Source organism: Rhodnius prolixus, unplaced genomic scaffold (genome assembly GCF_049639745.1).
Source record: "Rhodnius prolixus isolate KJV_2025 unplaced genomic scaffold, Rpr scaffold_4, whole genome shotgun sequence".
NCBI lineage: Eukaryota > Metazoa > Arthropoda > Insecta > Hemiptera > Reduviidae > Rhodnius > Rhodnius prolixus.
Window position 1 is genome coordinate 25,858,753 of NW_027411614.1, and position 8,714 is coordinate 25,867,466.

Here is an 8,714-nt window from a genome sequence, read left to right on the forward strand (position 1 = left end):
CTGGAATGATATCCAGAGAGTCACCGACTGAACCACAAGAAGCTAGAATTCAAATTAAAGTTCACATGAAAAATGCACATTGAAGGAGGTCGCCAAGAATAAGCCGGTTAAGAAAGATGGCATTGCGTACTGAAAGGTTAGCGAAATATTATGAACAGATTGGGATATTAGTTTGAGGTCTATAATATCTCAACTCGCGGACAAAATTTATTAACACTTGTCGATGTGGCGTAGTGTAAGCAATCTTACAAGTATAATTAATATTGTTACTGCCGAGAAAACAAAAATTGACCTCTGAGGGTTTAATCGTTAAATTAATGTTATTTTATTAATTTATTTTCCTAAAGTACAAATATACGTAGACTTAATAAATGTAGATTAAAGTATTGTAAGTTCTCAAACCGGGAACGTAAGTAGGAGAATAAAAATAAACTGCTTTATCACTACTACTATCTGGTGGCTTAATGCGGAACTATATTGTTTCAGGTTTTGCAATCAGTACTGTTTTTTTCTGATAGTCTACAACCAAACCAATATTTAACAGATATTTACATCAAAAAATTGATTGTGAAAATACGCATGAAAGCTAAAATACACCCAAAAGTTTGAATAGTAAAGAATGTATGTATATGTTATCACACTAACAGTAACTCCAAAATAGCCCCTTTTGAAATGTGCTCTAAATATTACTTTTCTAAGTACATTTTTGGTTTAAATCAGTGATTCTCAATTACTATGCTGCGGCACTTTCAAAGTTTTGAAGTGTGCTGCCAAATTTTAGAAATGCCTTGAATAAAAATTATATATTAAATGAAGAAGACGATATGAGAGTAGCATTATCATTTATTCGACCAAATATAAACGAAATTATCAAAAAACATGAAGCTAAAATTTCTCATTAAAAGAATTCTTATTATTAACTTGAAATTAATCACTTAATAAACATTAAACATATACTATTGTTTTTATAGTAAGTACATATTATTTTATTTTCTACTGAAAATAAACGAAACTATTTTACACAGTGTATTATGGATAAGTATAATACTTTTAAACTTATCTTATTGTTAGCGTACCGCCTAATTTTGAAAGTGTACTGCGACAAAAAAAAAGGTTAAGAATCAATCACTGGTTTAAATAATCATTCTAATGGAAGGGGTTAGGGTATTTTGAAATATTTAATGTTTGCCCTAAAGTCATGAATGATATAATATTGAACGCACTATTTTATTATATCTAATAAAAACTATTAATTAAGTTCAAAACTATTTAATTAAGTAGTTTGCGTTAAGATAAGTTTGTGTATTTTTTTTTATAATCAAATTGTTCTTTGAGTGTAAAATTGTTTTAAGTTACCTCAGTGCTCTAATTGATAAATAAGTAGCAAAAATCTAAATCTGGGCATGTTATTGTCATTTTTAAGCCACTAGGTTGGAGCATGTACTAAAAAATTATATTAATTCGCCTTCAATTGTATTCAACGAAATACAAGAATTGTTGCGTAACCATTCGTTTCTTCACTTATATTGTGATGAAGGACACAACAACTGGTGGCGCCGGCGACAATAAACAATGCAGCAGACGCAAATGACTGAATGAAAATAATTGCTGCCTTAATAAAGGCAGTTGCAGAAAGAGCAGAGAAGTAAATGTAAAAGTTATTGAAATCTGAAGTTCAGCTAGAAAAAAGAAAAAAATATATTGTGTTGAAACAGAATTACTAGAAAAATTAAACCTGTGAGGGTTGATGGAGCTCACAGAGACTCCTATCCCGGCAAAAACATATTTAGCTCCCTCTAATATTATACCAAGAAGTACTCTTTGGATGGAAATCTTTATAGGAAAACCAAAAATATCTCTCCGCTCTCTAATTTTACTAAATTGAAATTTCCCGAAATACCACACCAATCAAGCAAAACCAGTCCTTTACTTGAATAATTAGCGTACCAAATGTCAAGAAATCCTTTGGTGGTTTACAAGATAATTGCGGAAAACTGATCAGGATAATTGGCACTTCCAATTCTTGCTATTTTCTTTAACTGGAATTTTCGCATTTCATTTATTCCTCGTAATTATATACTTAATTGGACCAAACATTACAATAAAATGGCCACTTTAAAGCGGAGTCTCTCTCCTTATTTATTGCGGCTGGGAACTAACTCAAATTGGCGACATTTTCGATCAAATAAAAAACTAAGCGAAGTACCGACTCACCGAGTAGAAAGTGAAACTCACAGTTAACCGAGCCTTTTTTGGATGGAAAGTTCTTGGTCTAATCCCGTGTTGACTCGTGAACTTAACAGCTAGTTTGAAGATCTTGAAGTTTTGCAGACAATTTGTAAAAATTAGGGACTGGAACACAGTTGGAAATAAGCACGTTGAAATACTTCTTATCATGGCTGCAAGTATTAAACAATTTTATAATAGAATAGTTTTACTAAGAATTGAACAAATACAATCTTAATATTTATATTTGTAAATAAACATATTGCCGCAGATCTAGGATGACCCAGTCTTAGTAAGACTTAGAAAAGGGTATTGACAAATTATAGTATCTTATTTGTGCAAGTCCAAGAAATAATTTTAATAATATTTATAATGCATATCTTTAAACAAATATTTTGCTTAAAGTGGTTAAAACTGTAGAAAGTAACTTCTTCTACCGACCAAGTACTGTTATCATGGTGCGACTGCTCGAAATAAACTTATTGACAGGTGTTGCATATGTTAAGTTCGGTGTATAAGCTGAAGGATAATAATTCTTTAAGTAAAGTTCGATTCGCACTCTACAACTCTCTAATCGCTATTCCAACAAGGCTGCTGATTACAATATCTGAAAACTCTTTAACTAAATAAATACTGAATTTGGATCTTAACATTGATTGCTAAGAAGTTATCTTTCAGCAGACATTTTAGTTTAAGGAACTTTTTTATTATCTTGTATTTTTATAGGATGAAAAATTAATGCCATTTTCAGTCATGATAAACTTCATTATGCCTAATAAAGTGGCATAATAAAGTTTATCATGACTGAAAGGCATAATAAAGTTTATCATGACTGAAAGGCATAATAAAGTTTATCATGACTGAAAGGCATAATAAAGTTTATCATGACTGAAAGGCATAATAAAGTTTATCATGACTGAAAGGCATAATAAAGTTTATCATGACTGAAAGGCATAATAAACTGTATCATGACTGAAAGGCATAACAAAGTTTATCATGACTGAAAATGCATTAATTTTTCATTCTATTGAAACTATGATTCAGTCACCAAAAATAATGAACAGTAATTGTGTTTTTATTTTATTTTAAGAATTTTACAACGGTAAACTAAAAATGAAATAATGCAGGTGGAGATGAACATTAGGTATGTGCTGTTTGGAAGGGCTTTCTTCAGAATATTGAGGAAGGAAAATGTCAAGGGTGCAATTGTTATGCCCCGTGGCTCCCCAGTTCTCTTCCTAAAATAAGTGCACCCGGGAAAGTTTTCAACGCGTAGCAGACTCAGAAAAATAGCGAGTATCCGAAATGAGACCGTTCATGTTGTACTACATAACTGTCTTTCTAGGCTCTGCAGCACTTTGCACCACCGAGTATCTGCTTACAAAAGCTTACAGACAGGTTAGGCGTCAATCTTAAGAAATAATTTATAAAATATATTAAAAAGCTGAAAATATAAGCTTCGATGATAATATCTACAGACAGGCTTCTGAGAATAACACTGTTTATGTTTAACGCAGTAATCAAATGAAACTTGAGCATATTCATACTACTTAACAGATGGTTATTGTAATTTATTTATTAACAAAATAAGATATGGGCTTGCTCACATACTGATTATGCATTAAACACATTATGTTATTAAACTATTTATTCTAACTAAATTAATAAGAATTATCTGAATTAGGTAAACTTGATCAAAATAACAGTGAATAATAATGTTAGAAGTTATTACTGTCATTCGATAGTGGCACAAATCGCTTCATGAATGTTAAAATACAAAGAATTTGAAAAGTGCTCAAATACTTATGTATATTTTCTTCGAAGAACTTTTTTCTCAAAACCATATCGTTTCCCGTGGGTTTTGAAACGAAAAAACTGCAAAAAAAAAGAAACAGGATTAGAAAAATTTAAAGGTTATTTAGGAATCAATGGATTATAACATCAATAAATATTGTCTAAAAAATGTTAAGCTAAGCACTTTAAATCACACTCTAATCACAAATGTGATCACTCTCACATTAACATTAAACTTTTTTATTATCTAGATGGTATTTATAGTAGTGTGGTCTTCTTTGACATTTTAAAAGTAACGACCTTTATGGACGAAAAATACTACATTAACTTCTTTTTTTTTATCAAAAGGTTTGCTTTAGGAACTATTCAAATTATATGTTTTCTTATCAGACCAAAATTTTAAGAAAAAAGAAAGTGTACGATAACACCATCAATTCCGGTGTAAATCTAAAAGTGTAAGTGAATCTTATACAGGGTGTATACGGAGAAGTGGTCGAAACTTCGGGAGGTGATTCTAGGCATCATTTGCGACAAAAAATACTATATAAACTATGGCCCGTTTCTGCTCCGTTTTATAGATATTTTTAATTTTATATTTTTTCATGGTATCACTACTTTTTAGCAAACAGTTGCCTATATTTCTCAAACTACTAAAGCTAAAGCGATTTCAATAAGCTCATTAGAAAGAAGGTTAAATTTCCTTTTAAATAAGCTAATTTATATTCCAAAATAATAATATTCACACTCCAGAGTATTTCACATTGAGGCCCAAACATAAGAAATAGCAATTTTTTAATTTTTTCCAAAAACTTTGACTTCATTTTTCTCAAAAATATTATATAAGTTTAAAACGTATACTCCTCATGGAAAACATCTACATACAATCACCTTTCGAAAGGTATATGATGAGTAGTGGTTATTTTAAAAATTGATGCAGAAATCTGTGATTAATTGCAAAAAAGTAGACTTCAAAACAGCATCCGCATTATGAAAGGAATTCAACTACCATAGGAAAATAATAATTGATCAGAATCATCAAATCCAGCACGATTTTTTGCCAACGTGTAATTTAATAATTTATTTATTTAAGAACTATATTCAAAAATATAAAAATTACATTATAAATAATAAACTAAAATAAAAAGAAGAAAATGGTATATGAGTTTAAATGTGTGTTAGGTACCAATTTCGAAAGAAAGGATTTTCGTTTAACGAGTTTAGATCTGTGGGTTATTCTTTTGTTAATTGGAAAAATATGCTAAATATTTGAATGAAACATAGATTTTCTTGAACTATACAATAAACTTTTGGAACTAGGCGATTGTGAAGAGCTAATGAATAAGCCGAGAACTTACTTATCGCTCTAATCTAGTGCAGCATGTACTGTGTCTTCAAAGGTGCCTCCTCTGGCTCGCAAGCAAATCTGCATTCTCAAATGGCCTCTGTAACTGTTCTGGTGGAATGGCTCTTCAGATCTCAAATATTCTTCCCCTCACCTGATCTCGTGCCAGGGACTCTCCGCTGATTTGACACCGCTAGATTTTTCCTTATGGAGAGTATTAATAGTATAATGTTTATGCGCGCCCATGACATCAGATGAGAGAATAGCAACTGTTTGCTAAAAAGTAGTGATACCTTGAAAAAATATATAATTAAAAAATCTATAAAACGGAGCAGAATCGGGCCATAGTTTATATAGAATTTTTGGTCGCAAATGATGCCCAGAATCACCTCCTGAAGTTTCGACCATTCCTCCTTATACACCCTGTATAAGTAGAGTCTCTGTCTGGATCAGCTGGAAGAAAGTACCGCCCTGTTGGCGATATTTTCCCAAGAGTGTAGAATGTATGTAGCTATAAAGAATTAGATATGTATATGTTGTGTGTACCTTGAAAGGTTTGATGGGCTAGAGTTAGCCAGAGGTTTTGCTGAACCCATTTATACACCAACTAACTATTTCTCCTGGCGATAAGTGTATTATCTGAGAGTTAGGAATGACAATTTGCGTTAGGCTTAGATATCCACAGCGACAAGGGATGTTCTTCTAATAGCGGGTATTTCTCCCTCTTCTACGGCGAAGGGCCCTAATCCTGTCAGGCATAGAAGAAATTAAATTTTGGACGTACTCCACCGACAGAGCATCCCATTCTTCACGAAGAGCAATTTGGAGCTGATTTAAGTCACTAGGAGGAGGATGACGATGTCTAACACGCCTTCCTAAATTATCCCATAAATGTTCTATGGGATTCATATCGGGAGTTCGTGCAGGCCAATCCAGAACTGTGATTCCCACTTGCTCCAAGTATTCGGTAACAATTCTGGCGGTATGTGAACGAGCATTACCCTGCATCAAAATGAATTGGTCACCAATAAATGGAGCCAACGGGTCACAGCCTCTAGGAGCACTTCCTCAATGTACCTCCGAGCAGTCAGAGCCCCCATTATCAATGAAAATCTGTTCAGTACGAGCGTGGAAATTGATTCCACCCCAAACCATAACTGATCTCCTTTCGAAAGGCAGTGACTCGCGAAGAGTACATTGAGCAAATCGCTCCCCTGATCGTCTCCATACTCTGACTCGATCGTCTGAGTGGTATAGACCAAAGCGAGACTCATCTGTGAATAAAACTGTTCCCCATTGCTCTACAGTCCAATGAAAATGCTGGTCGGCAAATAATCGCCTTTCTCTACGACGCCTTTCCTGGTGTTGGGGCCCTGTCGCGGGGCGCCTTGCTTCAAGTCCACGCTCCCTCAGTCTCCGCCGTACTGTGTCCGAGCTAACACGCGTATTTCGCGCCACTTGAAGCCTGTCCCGAACCTCAGGAGCAGTTAAATGGCGGTCTCTCAATACTGAGAGCGTGATAAATCGATCGTCAACTTCAGTTGTGGCCCTTGGTCGGCCACTGCCAGCCCTCCGTTCATAACTGCCAGTCTCCCGGTAACGCCGGAGTGCATCATTAATGGTGGACTTCGCTACTCCAAGGGTTTCTGCGATAGATCGGACGCTCTGGCCTTCTCTTGCCAAGGCATCAGCTCGGGCTACGTCTACATTCGAAAGAACCATTATTCTGAACCAAAATAAAAAAAAATCACGTCTATTAATGACAGAAAGGCGCGGTTAATAAATTAAAGATCCCTAAAGGTGCGAAAACCTGCTTACAGTTTAGAAGAGTTCCGTCAGATAAAGCAGCCTCAAGACAAATAAGCCACATCTGAGTCTTATCTCATGCCCTACTAATCCTGAAGGGATTAGTCCAATGGACTAAGACCCTTCCTTCTCAGTAATAACCAGATTACCAAAAACAAACACATCACTGATAATCAGCTTTTAATATAAAAAATATTAAGTGTCCGGTTTTTTTTGCTGTTGAGTGTATGTTAAGTTTTTATTTAATGGAAATAAAAACCGAGCCAAATTGTTTCTTCTTAATATTCTGAAAGAATAAAACATCTCATTTTTACTGTTTAACAGCAGAACTAAAACATAACTTATTTGATTGTTTGAAAAAAATAAAATAAAGAGCTCTTTATGCGAGGATTGTGAAGTAAAATATTTGTTTAAAATTTGAAAACTAATAATAGTGAATATGTTATTGAGACTTTGAGAGGCGCTGACGTGAAATCATTTTTATTTTATTTTTATTTTTATATTACAAGTCATTTTAGAAATAATGATCGTGTACTCCGAAATTGGATACAAGTATAGTTAATTGTAAGTACAGTTTCGATATCTTCACTAAGAATTTTATTAACAAGATTATTTAATAGATTTTTTTTCTTAATGGTTGAAGAATGTTATTCAGGAAGGATATGTAAAGGTTCTCTCACTATCAGAAAAATTAGTAAATTACATAGTTAATGGCCAAATCGGCATGTTTTTTTGAAGAAGAGTTTTTGTTATTCACCTTTATCTTGAAAAAAAACACCATAAATTTTAGGAAGGTTATCGATATGGTGTATTTTAAATAATTTAAAGAGTACTTAAATATTTTCTGTGCTCTAAAACCTTAATAACCTTACTGCGGAATATAATTTCAGTTGGCAGAAAATCTGTAGTAAATTTTTCAACTACAATTAGGAAAAGTAGAAAGAGTAGGTGTTTCGTAGCAGATTTAAAGAAAAATAATTTAAAACTCCTTTGCATTTAATATTTAGTTATGTTCTACTTAATAAGATTAATAATTTATAAAGGAGTAATTATTAAATAATTCCCAAAGGCAAAAATATGTATTGTTTATACATTGCGGTTCATATCATCATCAAGCCCTAAATGAATGAACAGCTTTTATGCTAAATTGAGGTCTATAGGATCACTTAAGAGGATTAGAATACGAGGGAATGGGTGAAGAAATAGGCTTACCAACGCGAAACATCTTGAAACTCATTGCAAATGATTAATTATTTACAAAAAGACGACTTAAATCATTTTAATTTCCCATTCCTAAAAACGTAGGTAATACGATTCAACCGTATATTAGCTTTAATGTGAGTAGTGTAATGGGTTCAGATGACTTGAAGAGGAGGTTTATGATGCGGGAATTAGTTAGAGATTTTAATGAGTTGATATTCGGAATATGAATTACGAGTTTACGAAAATAAATAAATATATATATTTTAACAATAATTTAGACGTTGTAAAGATATACTACAATAATTTAAAATGATTTAAATTGTAACTAGAATGCACAACTGTA